This window comes from Eleutherodactylus coqui, chromosome 5, assembly GCF_035609145.1.
Source record: "Eleutherodactylus coqui strain aEleCoq1 chromosome 5, aEleCoq1.hap1, whole genome shotgun sequence".
Taxonomy (NCBI): Eukaryota; Metazoa; Chordata; class Amphibia; order Anura; family Eleutherodactylidae; genus Eleutherodactylus; species Eleutherodactylus coqui.
Window position 1 is genome coordinate 243,967,692 of NC_089841.1, and position 20,608 is coordinate 243,988,299.

Genomic DNA, 20,608 nt, shown 5'->3' on the forward strand with positions numbered 1-20,608 from the left:
ATCGGTGTCAAGGGGGAGGGGGGAGGCACTATTACTACTGAGGTCACAGCAGGGGACACTAATACTACTGGGACCAATATAGAGGTCACCATTACTACTGAGGCCACTGTAGGGGGTCACTATTACTACTGAGGCCACTGTGGGGGTCACTATTACTGCTGAGGCCACTGTAGGGGGTCACTATTACTGCTAAGGCCACTGTAGGGGGTCAATATTACTGCTGAGGCCACTGTAGGGGGTCACTATTACTGCTGAGGCCACCGTAGGGGGTCACTATTACTACTGAGGCCAATATAGGGGACACTTTTACTAGTGGGGCTGATATGGGGCACACTATTATTTCTAAGGCCACTATTACTAATGAGGCCAATATAGGGATCTGCAGTATCCGCAGCTGATTTCTGAAGGCTTTCAGGGAGCGCTGACAGTGGGAAGCCTTTGGAGGAGGCGAGGGGGAGCGTTGCATAGTATGAAATTAGCTGCAGGTATGCGGCTGTTTTTTAGTCAAAATCCGCACCAAATGGTTATCCAGTGCTCCAGCTAGGAAACAAGCACAAAACGTACCTCCCTATCCATTTTGGAATGGCCATGTCCTTTTTATAACGATGGAGGTAAAATCATACGTCATGATAAGCCCCGCCTCCTGAAGTGGTGGAACTTTGCAATAAAAAAGTGGGTTTTGGGTTGTAGCTTGAAAGTACATCAAACTCAGAAAAAGAATCTCAGTCAAAACAGACTAAAGTTGCACACATTGTGTCAGTTTGGGTGTCCCATCTATCTCTAAATTTCCCACCTAGCAATAAAATGAATGATTTGAAATAAGGCTCAACAATGTAAGGGCTTGTTCACACCTATGTTAGCGCTCCATTAGGGCTGTCAGTCTCTCCGTTCTGTTTTTGGACTTGAGAAATGAAATTGAATGCTTTTTTTTTCCCCATTGATTTCAATGAGTTTTCAAAAAAAAAAGAAGAAGAGGAATGCTTTCAGTTTGTTCTGGTTAAAAAAGACAAAAACAGAAGCAAAATCAGACACAATCCTTTCAGCAGGCGGGGGTTTTAAATCCCCGCCTGCTGAAAGAGCTTCAGAGCAGTGCAGGGGGACCAAGTGGCTAGACGGTCCGGGCTCTGGCGGAGAGGTGAGTATATATATATTTTTTTACACAATCTAGGGATGATTTTCAGGGAAGGGCTTATATTTAAAGCCTTTCCCCAAAAATCAATGCAGTGGTTGCCTGCATCCCATTGTTTTCAATGGGGTCGCCGACCAGAACATTGTCATTTGGTGTCAGGAACACGAATAGTAGTTCATCTGAACAGGTTTGAACAGTTTTACGAATAACTAAACACCAGAATAATGCACTGCTTTTTCCAACAAGATGAAGCAACATGCCACATTCCCACGACTCACTGGCAAGGGTTCATGAACAGTTTACAGAAGAGTGAAGCGAGGGCAAGGGATTATAGCCATAGTGTTCCCCCAACCTGTCCACTTGCGATTTTTATCTGTTGGGAAACTGAAAGAAAAAAAAAAGAGTACGCCAATAATCTGCATGCCTTGGATGAACACAAGGAAGACTTCATCAAAAACTATCTGCAGCATCACGGATGAAGAGCTGCAGGCAGTATCAGCTGACAAGTTGTAAAGTGCACAGAAGTGAACGGGAATACCCTCTTAGCATCTGTTGGAACATGTTGGTAAATTAAAGAAGCTTAAGAGGAATGAGCAAGTGGATTATTTGTTCAGTCACAGTATTGTCATAAGGGGGCTACTTTTCCGTGGTCAACTCTGTGTAAGGGCATATGGACGTCAGTGGGAGGGTTTTCACAAGCAGGACCCCACAAAAAGCGGGTCACCGGAAGAAAAGGTGCTGCATGCAGCGCTTTTTCTTCTGACCAAGAGCCGGGCGAAACCAAATGGACCCTATTATAGTCAATGGTGTCCTGTTTGCTTCTGTCCCAAGATGGAGCCATAAGGCCGTGGGGATTCTGCTTTCTCGCTCCTTGAACAGAGCAGGAAAGCTGAAGCCCGGGTGCAGGTATGAAACCACCCTAAATTATACTGGATATCACTATGGACCAGTGATGTTACATGATTCACAATCAAGCCGTGTCTAATTCCCTAGAGAGGTTTATTCATTGACATAATAATGAAATCTAAATGAACTCTCAATTGAAGACTGGACCCCAAGAAGCAGATATTCCTTTAATGGCCCCTTTAAGTTGGCAGCAATGCATTATGTAAGATGGATTCTGTAATGGTGCTCTACCCAGCCCATAAACAAAGCAACATGTTTTTTTTTTTCAGGACCAATACCATATTCTCAAATACATTGGTCTATTTTGACTATCATATATGCAGCCTACAAACTACACCTACGCCGGCAATCTCATATTGAAAATAAACCCCCCAAACTCTTGGGATCCCTATGAATAGCATTTCCAACGCCCGTGCCTACTTTTAGCACGGTAATCAATAAATTTCAAAAATTGTTCTAGCTCGCTGTAATGAATGCAGAAAAATTCCATATTTTAAGTTTGCCGACTGTAAAACTCTAATTATAGGACTAGGAAGCTAATGCTCTCTTGAATAATGGTGCAATGAAGAGAACGCTGAAGCACAACACATTACTTATTTATATCCATTTAGGCCAGTAGTGCAGTAATGCCTTCATTTCCTTTCCTACAGGCTCGAGGCTTGGCGCCTGGAGTAACAATCTGCTGTGGTCGCTGACGGATTACACTATGGCATCACGTGGTTCATGATCTGTGCATGGGTAATTACTATCAGTTCTTCCTCATTCACTATACTAAAAGTAGCAATCTATCATCATCAAATAGGATTCTAGAACTTCCGATTGCTTATATAGCATTAGCATATTCCTCGATGGTGTACAGAAATTGTCACGCACATCAATCCTTGTTCCTAATAGGGCTTGCAACCTAAATTTCCCGTCTCAAACACACTCGAGTCAACTATATGAGGCGTCCAGAAATGTATCCTTATGATTTTCGAGTTTGAGGAGAACGTCACCATGGGGAGAACACAAACTCAATGCAAATGTTGGAATTCGAACTCACCCCCCAAATGCTAACAACTGAACCACCGCTTCCAAAATAATATTCTTGACTGAAACCAGAGTTCATTCACTGGAAGGCTGGAAAATTCAACTATAACTTTAAGACTATTGAACACATTGTCATGAAATTTGGTCAAACCATCCTTTACTCAATGAGAATTCGGAACCCCTCATAACACATGCTGGAAGTGTCTACTGTTTGGGGTCAAGCACACATGAACTCGACGTTCCATACTGCTAAACGTTCTAGTAAGCGTGTCCGGTGTCACTGCAGCAATTTCTTGGATGACTTTCCTTTTCAGTTATTGGGTAATTCGTTGCTGTGACTGTGGTGTCAAATGCTGTGACTGTGGCGGCCAAAGTCCCTTAGAAACAATTTGATCCCCGCCAAAAATGCTCAGTTCTCAGGAATGGGCACATTGGAGGTGTGGCAGGCCACCCCTTCCTGTTGGAAGTAGCCAATACCCAAGTGATTTACAAACGTGTGGAAAAGCTCTTCAAACATTGCACTGGCCACACTACTGTAAAAAAAAGATGGGGCCAATAATGCGTCACCGGGTCATAACGCACCAGACGCCAGTTTTTGCAGGATGAAGTCTTTGATTTTGGCAGGATCTTCAGCTGCCCACATCAGCATGTTTTGAGAGTTGAACCCACCGGAAAAGTGAAAGCATGACTCCTCTGTAAACCACAAGACATCAAGAATATTCAAGTTATTAGTGACAAATGCTTCACACCAATAGCAGTACACAAGGCTTTTGATTTATCGGGACCTTCCGGTTCATTGACGGTGACTGTGGATGGCAGCAATCAAGTTAAGGAGTGCTCGACAAACATGTTATAAGGGGTTCCCGATTGTCATTGAGTAGATATGTTTGGACTAAATTTCATTAAAATGTGTTCATTAGTTTTGGAGTTATAGCCGATTTTTGCCGGCCTCCGAGGAGTGGGACGCCCTGTATTAACAATGTACTTTTCATTGTCGGTCAGTAAACAATAGTTATATTGTCAGAACTGTACTCTCCTATTAGAATAATGACAATGTAGAAATTAATAAAAGGTTATATACCAAAAAAGACCGTATTGTCAAGGATGAAGTGGAGCCGCACACTAATCAGAGATGAAAGAAAACTGTGTTTACGGAGGCTAAAATGTGTACTAGTTAAATTACAGCCAGGAAATCGGATCAGTTTCATTTGTGAAGCAGCATTGCATCATGCGGAGCAGCATCTGCTTAATGCTATTGTTGACATAATTGCTTCAGTACATCACTAGATATTAACTCTTCCCCAGCTATTCATAGGCATATTGTACATTTCATGCAATATAATATTGTCTTCTCTCCTAAGTACCATGACAAATGCATTATGAAGACATCTGTCTTTATTTTACTGAATATATGAATTTACAGAAAAATCTATAAATCTTCTTACTTTATTAAACATACGCTTTTTACGTTGCTTTAAAAGTGGTTTTCCAGAATTCCAATATTGATCCTTAGGATGCATCATCAATATCTAATTGGTGGGTTCTGCCGCTTGGCACCAATTGCCAATCAGCTGTTTGAAGAGACCAAGTTAATGGGACTGAGCTGCAATACCAGGCACTGCCACTATGAAATGTACGGCAATGTGCTGTGAAGGCAACAGTGGAGGTAGCGCAAGTGATGTGGCTTTTTCAAACAGCTGATCAGTGGGGGTCCGAAGCTGCAGACCCCCACCCACGTGATGATCTATCCTTAATGATGGGTTATCAATATTGGAGTGCTAAAAGAAAACCCTTTCAGTGGGACCTACCAATAGCCTCATCTGTATGAGCCTTGTCCAACTGCCTTTGGGGCAAGAATATGGGAAATAAATAGTCTCTGGGCGGTAACGGAACCCAGTTCTAATGAGAAGTTAAACACGGTTAAACATTTTGTTAGGAACTGTGTTAGGGCATTCCAGCTTTGGATACGGGTAGGGAGAGGGACATAAAACATAATAGTGAATAAAACAAAACCCACGCGTCAGCTCATGGAACCAATTCAAAATAGATGAGTTGTATAGACATTCACCTGAACACTTACCCCACTACTTCCATTGACAACCGGTTTGGGGATTGACATTCGACCACCGTAGGGTGAGAAGTCAGACAACTGAAACATCGTCCCCAAACATGGTCATCATGTTGAAGCTAAGCAAATTCCAAAGTTTAATGTACTGGCCAATAGTTACTTTGTGGGAGCATTCAACCCCTGCAGAGGGAATCCTGTCCAATCACCAAATAGGCAGAAAGCTTTTTTTTTTGTTCCTAGTCAGGGGTATGCTACCAACAGTGAAAGATTACATGGTCACTATGGAGCCTGTGGAACAGGGAGGCCTGGGCTGAATGGCTCAACCATATCCCAACCGTTGACTTGCAAGGCTCTTTTAACTCGTGCTAATGCCAGACAACACATGGCTCCATGCAGGTGATGGAGACGGGGGCTGAGTCGGGTAGGCACTGTAGGGAGCCAAGGGGCATCTGGCTATAGCGCGAGTTAAAGTTTGTTCTTTTTGCCATACTGGCTGGAGGGAATGGGGACACAAATGGGACAACACTACTTTGATGGGCCACAAAGGGGGCATTACTACTTTGTAGGGTACTGAGAGGAGCAATGTTTTAACTCTCATTGCTCTTCCTTGAAAAAAACTTGCACAAAAACTTCCCTTTTTGAGCCTTGCTCACCATAAACTAGAAAAGTGAATGTGATTTTCCGAGAGGGGCATGGTCTAAAGCTTTCAGACAGCTTTATTACTACCAAAGGCAGAAAATAGTGCCAATCTTGGCACAAATACAGGTTAATATCCAGAGTAACCTTCGTGTGCCGCATGAACAGCAGCTAGTTAGGCTGGGGGTGACTCAATAAGGTGCTGGTAGGTGGTCATGGGTATCTGGAGCCGTGCTGACTGCACTGCATCCCACAGATGCTGGACAATTCGTAGGAGAGGATCCATAGAGCCAACACAATGATCGAGGTGATCCTACAGATGCTCAATTGTGTACAAGTCTGAGGAATTAGAAGGCAGAGAAGTACTTGGAAGTCTTGGTCATGCTCTTCCAACCACTGTTGGATATTTCTAGCCATGTGACATGTCACATTGTCTCGCTGGAAGATCCCACCTGCCCCAGGGGAAACAAACAGCATGTATGGGAGTACGTGGTCTGCAAGGGTGGATTCATAACCAAATCGATTCAGAGTGCCGTCCATATGTATGAGCTGCCCAGACAACGCAACGAAAAAATTCCCCAGACCATAATGCTGCCACCAACTTGTGTTCTTCCAGCAATGGTTGCAGGGTGTTTGTTCCCTGATGTTTCTCGTCTGACCCGCCAACGTCCATCTGTTCAATGAAGCGAAAAACGTGACTCATCAGAGAAGGCAACGCTTTGCCAATCAGCGGTGGTCCAATTCCAATAAGGTCGGACAAATTAAAGCCTTTTCTTCCGATGCACCTTTGTTAGCCCTCATACAGCTTTGTCAACGGAAAAATAACAAAACGTTATAGTGGAATACAAGAACAAAACAAAAAAAAGAGCCAAATACACGTGTAATTTCCATAGCCCACGATTAGAGGTAGAATGGGTTTACTGAATTGCTCAGAGTCTTAACTCAAGTTATTTAATTACATTTCTTCCCAGCTAGAATTTCCTCAAACAATAGTAAATGCTACAATTGGCGCTATACAGAATCAAACAGCTGCTCAGTGGGTCAGAGAAACTCACAGAATGTGACCACAGAGTGTCGAAATGTGTGGTTTGGAAAAGAAGTGAAATTACTTGGTTGAAATGTACAATATATAGCAACCACTCATAAACACAATGTAACCTTGTAGTAGAATATCAAAAGACAGACAAATCCGGGTTCGGATGTGAAAAGCTAAATAAAGACTTCACCATCTACCCTGATACTTAGTGCCGAATGGAATGTTTCATATAGTGGGAATAGTGGTCTGACCCATTTTTCTCGTCTTCCATGGTGCTCCTTAATGCGAAAATTAAGAAGGGGCTATCCAAGCCTTTAAGATCTGAAGGCATCTTCTCAAGTGAGGCCATCTGATCAGTGGGGGTCTACTGCTCGGAATCCCGGCTGATCGACTGATTGAAGTGGTATGAGTGCTGCAGCCTCTTCAAGGTTTATAACTAAGCTTCTAGAAATACAGCATTCTGAGTACTACATGTTTGTCCCATTCACTTCAGTGTGAACGCGGCATGTGAAAGGCTGACAGAGGGATGGGGCACCTCTCTCACCTCTCTCACCCATCAAACCCCCATGATGTGATCACGGGGTCCTGACGGTTTGCCATGGTACCCGAAGGCATGGATATAGCCTACGGGTCTGCCAGCTACAGTGGCCTAGGAGGCTCAGCCTCTGGCTGAGCTTCATAGGGTCTCTGATACACTGCTATACATCAATATTGCAGTGTATTAGAAAAACGATAAAGTATGATGATATTCAAGTCCCCTAGTGGGACAATATAATAATACAATAATAGTAAAAAAAATATATAAATAAAAATGTCAAACCTCTACCTTTCTCCCTTTACTATGTTAAAAAAAAACCCACAGACACACGTGGTATCGCTGCATTCATAATGATCCATAAAAAAAGTTAGTACATTAATTAACCCGCAAAGTGATCAAAATGTTGCGTAGATCAATAAATAGTACCATTAAAGTACAACTTATCCCACAAAAAAAAACACACAGCAACGTTGTCAAAAAAAGAAAAGTGTTAGGGGTCTTTAAATGCAGTAACTAGAGATGAGCGGGCACCCAAATGCTCGGGTCCGCGTTATTCGAGTCGAGCTTTTCGTAAAATTCGAGAGCTCTACTCGAGTAACGAACCCCATTGACTACAATGGGAGACTCCAGCATTTTTGTATGTGGGACGCCGGGTGCCGAGTTTTTTTTCTTCGTTCTCTCTCACGCGCGCCAGCCAGCTAAAAAAAATTTGCCAATGACGTGCGCTGCGTCGCGGCGGGGAGAGGCCAAAACAGGCATGTCACAGCGGGGAGAAGCCAAAAACTGGGGCGGGGTCGAACACGACGTGATGCTCGTTCGAGTAACGAGCACCATCGGGTACGCTAACGCTCGAACGAGCATCAAGTTCGGCAGAGTACGTTCGCTCAACTCTAGCAGTAACAAAAAAAAAAGTGTGGAAAAGTCGCAAAAAAAAAAAAGAAACTGTCAACTTGGTACTGACATAATCGTATTGACCTGCAGAATTAATTTAACATATCATTTATACTATGAGATGAACGCTGTAATAAAAAAAAAAACACATGCCAGAATTTCAGATTTTGCTAATTTTGCTTCTAGAAAAAAATTAAACAAAAAGCAAACAAAATGCAATATGTTCCCAAAAATTGGATAAATGAAGACTAGAGTTCATCCTGTAAAAAGAAGCCCTTATAGAGCTATGTCGATGGAGAATAAAAATGCTATGGCTCTTGGGATGCAGCAAAAAAAAAGAAAGAAGTGTTTGGGTACAAAAATAGCAAAACATAAAAAAACCTGTATAAACCTTGGTATTGCCGGACTCGTGCTGACCCAGAGAATAATGTCATGACACTATTTATTTTACACACTGAATCCTGTAAAAATGAAATCCAGAAAACTAATGGCAGAATTTACCACACCCCCCTTGCTCCCCCAGTTCCCCAAAGAACATTATTAACAAAAAGTTATCTATATATATATATAAAGACAAAAGCCCTCACTGACTCACTCACTGACTCACTCGCCACTAATTCTCCAACTTCCCGATGTCGTGGAAACATGAAATTTGGCACGAGCATAGATTATGTCCAAAATAGGAAAAGTAAATGGGTCCCAACTCCATTATTCAATTCTATGCGCAAAAGAACTAGCGTCCAAATTTTACGTACGTAATCTAATTCTCTCACTTCCCGATGTCGTAGAAACATGAAATTTGGCAAGAGCATTGATTATGTCAAAAAATAAGAAAAGCTAATGGTTCCCAACTCGATTATTCAATTCTGAGTGCAAAAGAATTAGCGTCCACATTTTACGTACGGAATCTAATTCTCCAACTTCCCAGTGTCGTAGAAACATGAAATTTGGCACGAGCATTGATTATGTCATAAATAGGAAAAGCTAATGGGTTCCAACTCGATTATTTAATTCTAAGTGCAAAAGAATTAGCGTCCAAATTTTACGTACGGAATCTAATTCTTTCACTTCCCGATGTCATAGAAACTTGAAATTTGGCACAAGCATTGATTAGGTCATAACTAGGAAAAGTTAATGGGTCCCAACTCAATTATTCAATTCTAGCGCAAAATAATTAGCATCCAAATTTTACGTACAGAATCTAATTCTCTCACTTCCTGATGTCATTTTATTTAAAGGATACATCGCATGGTTACCTCCACATGGTGTTTCCTGGGTAACGCAGAGAACTATGCAAAATGGTGAACATATGTTTTTCCTCGGTATCTCTAAAGTAACCACGACTTCATAAAAATTTTCCGTGTGAGCACCAGATAAATACAAGTACCAAATTTACTCAGGCGAAGCCGGGTATATCAGCTAGTACAATATATACATTTTTTTTGTACACAAAAATGATGCCATTAAAAAATAAAACTTGTCCTACAAAAAATACAAGCCCCCATATGGTTAGGTCGATGGAGAAATGTAAAAGTTATGGTTCTAGGAATGCGATGATGGAAAAACTGAGAAACGAGTTGGTCATTAAGGCTACGTCACTAAGGGGTTAAACAACCAATGCCCAATATGGATTTTGTTACTGTTCACATTAGTTTTTTTTTATAGAAACGAAGAAAAAGACCATAAAGCCCGTCAAGCAGAAAGAGAAAAAAAAAAACAGAACAATCGCTCACCGTATCCCAAAGTCTTTATCATGTGCTTCCCGCATTCACATCCGAAGCGGTGCTGGGAACACTGCTGGCTAGGCGGAAGTGCTGTCCAGTAATGTACTCAGAGTCTACACCAGCTGAAGCAAAAGTAAAATTCCAACTTTATTAGAAGGCAATGAAAATCTGAAATAAGACAGACAAGCAGGCGCCCGGTCCCATACCCGGTGTGAAAGGAATGGTTCTTCATCGTAGCTATGAAGAACCATTTAGTTCTTAATGCACAAATGGGTACCGCTGGTGTGGACTCTGAATACATCATGTGGTCCGTCCATATATTATTTCCCTCGGTATACTTAACCCAGACACGATAAAATTCATTTACTGTTGATTTCCATCCACATCTGCCAGAGGTTTGTCGCAGGCATCTACTACTCCTTCAGTATAGTAATATTTTATGACATTCCTTCTAATCTTCCCCTAAATAATCTCAGATTGTGGCACCCTTGTTCTCGGATTTAGTTTCCTAATAAATATACTTCCCTGATTTATGCCTTTAATATATGTAAAAGTTTTAATCCTGTCCCCCTTCTTCCTTCTTTCCTCCAGGCTATATAAATTAAGTTCTTTAAGTCTTTCTTGATTCATAAGTTTTATTCTTGAGACGTTCCATAATTTTTTTGGTTTTGTTTTATCTCGGTCTTCCTTTGTGGCGCAGAGTGTTAAGGCAGCAGAAATGCAGTCCTAAGCGCTCACTCATGACCTGAAGGTTGCGGGTTTAATCCCCGCTTGGTTCAGGTAGCCGGCTCAAGGTTGTGACTCAGCCTTCCATCCTTCTGAGGTCGATAAATTGAGTAAAAGATGACTGGGGAAGGCAATGGCCCACCACCCTGCAAAAACAGTCTGCCAAGAAAGTGTCTCACAATGTGACGTCAGTCATAACTAGTCATTACCCTACCAGAGCTGAACTAGTTCCCAGCTTCTTCTCTATTACCTTTCTTATGGATGGGTACAATAACATTTTCAAAAATTCTTCAAACAGACAGAGCTGCTCTAATTTGCCTTTATAAACAGATTGGTTACTTAGAATTCATCCAACACGCAGCAAACCTGCCCAAGAGAGAGACTGCTCTGCAGTTTGTTCTGAGCAGGTGCATTCAAGAGAAAGCAAAGCAAGAGGATTAATCAAGTTTGCTGGAAACAGAACCCCATTACGCCGTTTTCTAAGCAGTGACTCCAGCTGTAGAGCTCATCCCCAAATCACACATATCACTCCTAGGATGACACCGCTGTAATTACACTAATTGGATGGAATGCTCTCTTGACTTATGTATCAAGTATCTGAAGAATGCTCTGGCGCGGGTCAGCATTAAAGGCCGGAGCTTGCAGTGCGCAGCATCATTAACTCACACCTAATATCTCTAACAGTTTAGCATTTGCCATTAGAGTTAGATGTGATGTGTTTAACTCCGCGATGCGCATTTTCTTTACGCTATTCAGATGATTAGACTTTATCAGAAAAAAGAAAATAGTGCCAAAATATTTATGCATCCAAAATTCTGAAGATAACGGGATCCTTGTTAATTTTATTTACGGATGGACAGGTCCGCTACGTTCTAGTAGGCGCAGCCGCTTATCTTCCTGGTCAAGGGTCTGCAGCCGGTAGTCTCTTTACTGCAAGGGCTAGTTCACATCTGCGGCACAGGTTCCAGTCGAAGTCTGTCACAGTTTTATGTTAACCCTTTGCAATCCAATGTTGGATTCAGGGTTTCCTAGGGGGCTTTCTCTTTCTGCCATTATACAATGGCGCCATCTGCTGGCTAGAGCCAGTACTGCGGTATGGGATATGCTGGAGAGGCCCCTGACAACAGAGCGGCCAGTAATCTACGATAAGAATACCCTGCCGGACATCTTCCGACATCAGAGCTGTACAGCCTTCAATCAGAATGTCTGAAGACGTCAGACAGTGGATTGGAAAGGGTTAAAAGCCGGAACAAAATGCTGTTGCATGCAACGCTATTTAGTCTGAGAAAGTGGGGGCGGTGAATGGGGTAAGTTTAGCGCCTTGCAGGTCCATTATGTACGGGATCTGATAACTCCGGCTTTACCATTCTTAGGTTCCTGGGATGGAGCGAACAACAGAGTGAAGTAGCGGCAGTGTGAACGAGCGCTTCCACTGTGCTCTCCACGCTGGCTCATATGTAATTGTGGTGATGTAGCACAACTCATGGGAACTTATCAGTGTCCACACCTACTACACTTATCACCACCCTTAGAAGTTAGGCTACACGCATATTGCGTTTTGCAGCCCATCCGTCCTTGTTTTCCAATAGGGAGTCCTGTGGGAAATGCCAAAAACAGTAGACCCCCTGATGACTCCACAGGCCGTCATCATTTGAGATCAACACTACAAGCTTTGCATTCTGTTTCAGCAGGTTTCCATTATTTTGGCCGGACAGAGCAGCACAGTCGTCCATTCAATTTCCAAAAAACGTATGTCTATCAGTTTGTTTGCAGCTATACAGCAGTTTTACCTGCAAGAAGCGTGCAAGCATTAACAATTATTTGAGAACCAATTCGATATGCAGTAAAGCTACATGGTGCCACCGTTTTCTGAGACCGCTGCATGTGTCTATACCCAAAGAATTTCCATAATGTAATGTACCACATGTAATTTAATTGGTTTCATTAAATCAATATTTAGCACCTGGTTTCTCTATGGGAAACCTTCAAGACATGACTTGCTGCGATTCCCTGAGCCCTGGGAAACACATAAACAGAGGAGGGTAAGCTAGCTTATTAATGACAACACAACTTGTTTGTCATGGTGGCATTCCAAGAGCCAGAACTTTAATTTTTCCGTCAATATAACAGGGCTTGTTTTTTTTATTTTTGCTTGAAGAGTTGCTGTATTTTATAAGGTTATCATTTTGGGGCATATACAATTTTCCCCCCATTATTCTGCACTCAATACCCCATATTGACAAAGTGAAAACAGGAGGTTAGAAATTTTGGTAAATTTTTTAAAGAGTTAAAAGCCAAAATTTTGCATTAACACTGGTAGTCAGACCTTTTACCTGTGGAAAATTCAGTTGACATAATTTTAAAAGACTTCATAGCTCACAATGCATATCAGAGCCAAACCCAAGCCATGAGGAAGAAAGAACTTCCTGCAGAGCTCAGAGACAGGATTGTGTGGAGGCACAGATCTGGAGAAGCTACAAAAAAAATCTGCTGCACTGAAAGTTCTAAGCGGCCTCTATAATTTTTAAATAGAAGTAATCTGTAAAAACCACAATTAAAGGGGTTGTCTGGGTCCGCCGTTCGGGATTCCGGCCGATTAGCCAATTTCCAGCACCTCTGTCACCAAGGACAGTGCAGGTAGCAGATCGCACTGACCACTTCGCAATGGTCAGGTTGGTATTGCAGGCGCAGCTCCCCCTGAACTCAATAGAAGCTGTGCCTACAATAGCAACCAGGGCCGCTGCACAGATGGCAAGTCAGCAATAGAAAAAAAATTCAAAAATGTCTCGGACAGCAACTTTTAAAAAAAAATTTGTTCTGTATCGCTGCATCGCAGGGTATTATGTCTGACAGTGCAAAACCAACTGGCAGCCTATTCGGTCATAAAAGGCCAAGCAAATGAGTTTTAGAATAATCCCCCACAGCGCCACCTATTGCAATGAAGACTTCCCACACCCTTGTGGTGCTCTACACAGGGAGAAACATTACCCCTGCCTGAGACCATATGGCAAACAGATTGCAAACCCTGCCACACCGAATAGTGGACCAAATACACGGCAACTGGCTAGTATCAAACTCCGAAACTAACAGGAGTGATTGTGAACTAATTCGTGGGCCTAAAGGAAAAACAAAAAATGCTTAAAATTAGTGAAGGCCCAGCTGTAAAGATATGCAGCCAGTTTCGCTTGCCCTTTAAAAGGAAGGAGTATTCTCATCTTGGACTTTTATGGTATGTCAAGGGGATATGCCATAAGAGTGTGAGAGATGCAGGTCCCACCTTTGCAACCCTATCTCAGGGCCTAACCCCAGTCCAGGTGCATGCAGTGGCCAAGGGTGGTCCGGAGCATGGAGACTAGGAGGATGACAGAAATGGAGGAGAGCAGCCTGCTCGGCCTTGTCCATACTTTCGCCCCTCTGGCTGCTGCATATAGAGCCGAGTTCTGAATACTCCTCCAACTTATTCCCCAATTCCCAAGCACTTCTATTCTGAGAGGCCAAGGTCTATCATACAGCAAGTTGCAGTTTTATGCGTTCAGCCGAGCCGAGGTTGAAACCTGATATTTTTTCAGTTTTCTGTACAACTCATCCAATAAACACAATCAACATTTTTTTTTTTACTGGTACTTTAAAAAACCAGAATAAAACCATTAAGACAAGTGATGCATGCCTACAGAATATACTGATATACATACATACATACGTAACACTCACTGCGAGCTGTGCAACGATAACTACAACCAACTGCACAAGCAAATCCAGCTTCAAACCCTCAGATCTACTATTTTTTTTTTTTTGACAGTGGAAAAGAGTCCCCTGTTTTTGCGGACTGACCAGGAATTTACTGTACGGAGGGCTGGAAACCCTGAGTTGGGCATTTTCTTTGATTAGTATGAAATGCTGTCAAGGCAGTGTGGGATAGCTTGGAAGCAAGCCATATTCCCTCTCTATCCATATAATACAGCGTGAATCTGTGTGTGTGTACAAACATGAAACATACATGTTATACTGTATCACTAAATGAGGCCTTGGGGTGCGCAGTTTTCCATCACGTTTAAACGCACCCCCCTCCCAATAAAAAAAAGGTTGAGCGTCCTTTACAGTACAATGAGGTGACAATACCAAGAAAGGAGGGTTATAATAATATCCTTAAACATTAGGGGGTCTCACACGAACGGATTCCAATTGCAGAATCAGCGATCGCCGTCCACGCGGACCTTCCACGGCAAAAACACAGACATTGAAAAGAATGTTTCAATTTTTCCTTTATACTTGTGGATGCGAATTGCTTAAGTAAAAAAATCGCAGCAAGCTCTATTGTGCCACGGATTCCGCGCGAACGGCCTCCATTTAAGTCAATGAAGGCATCCTACTCAACTAACATATTGCATATGGGCTGCAGGCACCAACATTAGAGCTTAGTAATAGCGTGGGAAATACAAACATTGGGGGGGGGGGGGGGGGGACTGTACTGCACACGACGGACGGCGAGCCACCGTGAGTCATCCGTAATACAGCTAAATCAGGTACGCAGTGTGGCCGGCCGGGCTGACAGACGGAATCCGCTGCGGGCATCTGACGGAATCAGACCCGTTTCCGTGAGCCCGGCCTTACACTAATAAAGGTTTACAGAAAAAAAAACAAAACTGAACAGAAGCAGCATAATGTGGAAGATATGAATTTGTTGTCACTTTTTAAAGGGCCACTCTGGTTATTCTTACCCCATTCATTAAGTAGTTATTCCCCCAGCATACAGTAGTGTAATCTTGGTTAACTATTCCTTTCTATCTGAATCTCCCAGCATCTGTTTCCTCTGATTTACTTGGGGTCATGTGTTTTCTCAGTCTCTGTGGTGCTATTACAAGGACCCTGCCACAGAAACTGCCTGGAGGGGGACACAGTCACAACTATCACAGCTACTGATGATGATCACACAGCTCCTAGCACACAGTGAGGCCTACTGCACACGACAGGGTCAAATCCAGCATGCGGGATTCGACCCCATGCCCGGCCGGTGACCCCGCTTACCTGTCCAGATTCTTCATCATCTGTAGTGTGGAAACACTGGCGCACAAGCGCAGTACAGTTTATGCCGTGCCATCGCTAGGCGCTGACGCGGATCCCATGACCTTTCTGCAATGATGATTGCGGAAGGGCCGCAGGAAGGACGGCTTCCATTCTTCCATTGACTTCAATGGAAGCCGAAACCGCACATAAATGGAGGATGCTGCGATTTTTCTGTTACGAGCAAAAATCGCATTTGATTTCCACTCTTGTGCAGGAAGCAGTGGTCCTCCATAGGAGGCTATGGGCAGTATTTGCTGCGGAATCCGGGAGCAGCCGCCTGCCCCGGATTCTGCAATTCAAATCCGCCCGTGTGCCTTCACACTTACGAGAAAAATCAAGCTTTTTTGAGCGATCTGAGAGTGAGTGAAAACGCAGAATTATGAAACCAATGCTTTTCAATGGTTTCATTTCCATATGCAATGTATTCCCCCATGCCATGTGGAGTGGAAACATTTTTTTTTTTAAAAATCGCAGCATGTCCCATCTTTTTACGTTTTTAGATTTTTACTTTTTTCCCCCCATGTTTCCCTATGGAGCCTCCTTTTTATCGCCTCGCAACACACAAACGTGCGATGCGGTTTTAACATTCGAATCTCCTATTGACTTTCTCGCGATGAAATGGTGGGCGGCAGCGATTTCAGATTATTCTCAGAAAAAAGCACCGCTGGCGCTTAAAAATCACAGGAACAAAGATGCGATTTTCACGCGCCAAAATTGCAATTGCCAGTGTGAAGAAGCCCTAATAGAGGAGATCACAGCTCATCCTCCTGATTGTATACTTTAGGGCCATAGATTATTTAGGTGAATATAGAAGATAAAAAATAAACTCCCCCCCTCAGCAGGCACAGATGGTACAGCCTCTAGCTAATACATCATGGGATTGATCTGAAAGTGAAACCAAAAGAATCTCACCACCAAGTTGGTGTCTGATAAGCATCAGACAGGAGGCTGCACTGCAAGGAAGTGGCTGTCATAGAAAGAGCATACCTTCAGAGTGTGACAAGCAATCAGGTGAGGAGGGCAGGCATGGAGCAGCCCTTTAAAATCATGTTATTATCAGAATTTCATAGGCAGGCAAACCAGAAAAAAGCTGATTTTATGTCCTTTCACCACATGTAACCCAACAACAGCTGAGTGCCTACCCTTGTTTAATCTCTGATCTAATTTGTAGAAAACAAGTAGGCGGTGGACACATGGCACGACTAGCTGCCTGCAGGCAAACCACACCAACCCGCTCAACCAATGTTCACACGATTTACCACCAGAGTTGCGCAGCCATTGGCCTCCATAGGTGGGCGTTGTCCCGGCCGTACAACATGTTGCCAACCTTCAGTTTTCCAAAGCTGTTTAATTACTTATTCAGAGATCCGCCGCTCGTTACAACGCCCTTCTCTGTGATTGTCTAAGACAGTTGTGATAGTATCTTAAGAATTTTAATTTTATGGAGGATCTATAAAAACTCATTCGGCCAACCTTGGTGATGACATGTTTATGGTCCGAGGAGGTTTCATTGGACTTTGCTTGTAGATAACCTGAACAAAGATCATATGTATTGTTTGTGCTGCTTAATATTGACTTAGCATGCAGAAAATCACAGCAGGCACTTTAAAGAGGTTCAATACCAACCAGGTTTTGAACAATGAAACAACACTGCAACATTTTTGTTACATTAGGCCATGAACATTTTATGCCAAGCCACTCCCTTTGTGTCCCCTCACAGTAATAGCGCCCCTCGGTGACCCCCTCATAGTACTACTGCATCTCAAAATTTTAGTTAAATACCAGCTCTACACAGTTAGGCCGCTCTTACACAGACCGCTTTTTACCGCGACTAGCACTATGTTTCAAACGCAGTACTAATCACGGTACAACACCTACATTGATTTCATTGGGGCTTCGCAGATTAGCACTCGAATATGGTGCTTCTAATGCTGGATTCAGACAAACGTATATCGGCTGGTTTTTCACGCCCAGCCGATATACGTCGTCTCTCTCTGCAGGGGGAGGAGGCTGGAAGAGCCAGGAGCAGTGCTCTGAGCTCCCGCCCCCTCTCCGCCCCTCTGCACCATTTGCAATGAGGAGAGGAGGGACGGGGGTGGGGGCTAATTCGTGGGGCTTAGCCCCGCCCCCATCCCACCTCCTTTCATTGCAAATAGTGCAGCGGGGCGGAGAGGAGGCAGAGAGGGGGGGGGGAGCTCAGTTCCTACTCCTGGCTCTTCCATCCTCCCCCCTGCAGATGAGGACACCGTATATCAGCTGGGTGTGAAAACCGAGCCGATATACGGTCATCTGAATCCACCCTAATACTGTGATTTTTGAGCCCTGTCTCCTCTATTTTCGTACGTTTTAGAGGTTTATAGCGCACCTCATCACCCATCACAATGATGGGGTGCATTAAAAACCGCTGTCAAGCACTGCTCAATGCGTTCAAATACGCTGCTTGAAATGGCTGTAAAATGCTGCGATTTTAAACGTGGCACTTTGTGAACACGTGTGAGAGTGGCCTTATAGTGATTATAGTCCAGTAAACTCCAGTCATCACAGGTGACAACTTTTCTGATTGGTGTTGTCCACTTTTGTTTTTCTCCTCCCTGAGCCCAGACCACCATGAAGACTTCTTCCAAACATGACACTCTACATCCTGCTGTTACCCCCATTACTACTCTCAGTACACCCTCTTACAGTATTCCCAATCATAGCATCCCCGTTGCACTACTTTCATCTGCAATATAAGCACCATGATATGATTACACACACAACATAGCTTCACTCCCCCCAGCTCCTGCTCTCATCCCTGGGCGTCCAGAGCCTGGAGGAGATGTGAAGTTTTAGCGTGTGTGGTGCACTGTCAGGACCTAGGAGTGTGATCACATCATGATACCTATACAGAAGATGAAAGGAATTCGTGGAGAGGGTCAGTGAGTGGCATGCCCTTCAGCTATCTGAACCTGGGACTGCTGGGACCCACAAAATTATCCATAGGTGGGGGAAAACTACCCGTTTGGTGGGGGTCCGACCACTGGGACCTCTACCAATCCTGAAAACAGGGTCAGAAGTGTCCAACAATGAATGCAGTAGTGATCGCACATCTGTACTGCAATTCCATTCATTTCAATGGAAAGGCAGGACAGAGCCAAGCATTTGAACTCAGCTATATTCTGCAGTCCAATTAAAAGAATGGAGTGGTGGTACATTCATTGTGAGACACTCTGAACTCTATTTCAGGATTGGTTGGGGGTCTGAGCACTGTGGATGACAGTTAAACTTTCACAGATAAGCTTTCAAAAGATTGAAAGAGCAGCGATTGCTTTGCATAAAGTACTAATAGGCACTAATTGCTATTAGTTTATTATTTTATCAGCTTCATTTGCATGCAAATGAGCTTCTGGGAGCTGTTGCAGAACTCCTGAGGAGGTCTGAACTCTGTAACTAGCTCCATTGTTCAGCCACTGGCTGCTAGAGAAAACAATGTAATCTCTAGTCTACCCCCCCCCCCATCCCGTGGAGAGTTCAGCACCATGGACAGCAGACACCGCTTCTGCTTATCAGTTGTTCTGCCAGTGGGCTTAGCAGCTGATACAATGTTATCAGCTGTAATCAGCTCTCCCTGGGCAGAACACAGAACTGCTTATCTGCTGTTCTGCCAAATGATGGTTTCCAAGCAGAATTGAAACCATAGTTCGACAGAAAAGATGGGCACGTTTAGACACAATAATTATTGCACAAAAGATGGCTTTTGAGCAAATTTTGAGTAATAATCGTTGTGCCTAAATGGGCCTTTAAGACCCTAATTTAGTTTCCATTTTAGATTACAGATTAGGACCACCATAGAATGGATAATTTTACAATTGGAACATCCTAAAGGCTCCTTCACACTGGCGAGAAAATAGCACAAGAGTGAGTGAAAATGCATGATTATGAAGCCAATGATTTTCAATGCTTTCAATCTTATTTGTGATGTTTTTACTCCTGCGATCCTGCGTGGAAAAACAAAAATCGCAGCATGCCCTTTCTTTTTGCGATATCGCCCATCCTTTGCAATGTGGCCGGTGACAACAGCGGCTCCGGCCCCATTGAAAACAATGGGAGAAAATTGTGACCCCCCTGTCGCGGCTGTGACAGCTGCAACAGGGGATTCCTTCAGCCCGGCAGGGATACAAGGCTGTCGCATCCAGGGGTTTCCACATGTTTTCAATGGGGCCAGCGGCAGCAGCGCCAGCCCTGTTGAAAAAAATAGAAGAAGATCGCAATCTCCTACTGTAGCTGTGACAGCTGCGGCGGGGATGAAGTGGACCACCGCAGTGATGCATGGCTGTTTCCATGTGAAAACACCTCACATCCAGGGGTTGCAGAAGGATTGCGAGGGCCATATCGGGCCGTGAATCATATCTTTTTTATGCTAATGAGTTGTTACGTTCTTGGCTCCTCTCAGTAAAGTATTTGCTTTAAAACACGTCTCCTGTTTGCTATACAAAACTCATATTGATTGCGTAATTATGTTGGTTTCCTTATGGCCCTTTGAATATTATCTGTGGAGGGAGCACATCCCCTCATCTTTTATCATCAATGTGCTCTGTCCTGAATAGCAAAACTGTCCAAAACCTGTCCTACAGTGTTGTAGTGCAGTCTGTTTCAACAGTAGTTATATAGAATCAGAGGGTTTGAAAGTAATTGACAAAAGTTGAGACACCTGCAGGAATAATTTGCATTCAATTTACAATTTGCTTTCTGTGCTGCAGAGCAGCTGCCCTTGATGTGTTCCCTGAAAAAAATCCTTTGGTTAAGGGTGCATTCTTACGAACGTATATTGGCTCGGTTTTCACGCCGAGCTGATATACGTTGTCCTCGTGTGCAGAGGGGG

The 20,608-nt window shown here is 43.5% G+C and overlaps 1 protein-coding gene across 3 annotated transcripts in view; it reads right to left on the bottom strand.

Annotated features, from left to right (window-relative positions):
• CORO2A (coronin 2A) overlaps window positions 1-20,608 on the bottom strand; it is a 105,447-nt gene that overhangs the window by 58,267 nt on the left and 26,572 nt on the right. The window contains exon 2 of one of the 3 annotated variants that reach the window (XM_066604412.1): window positions 9,967-10,079. The exons of the other annotated variants lie outside the window; for them this stretch is intronic. The gene's annotated coding sequence lies outside the window, so the exon portion shown is untranslated. The remainder of the gene's footprint in view (window positions 1-9,966; window positions 10,080-20,608) is intronic. 3 annotated transcript variants of the gene reach the window in all.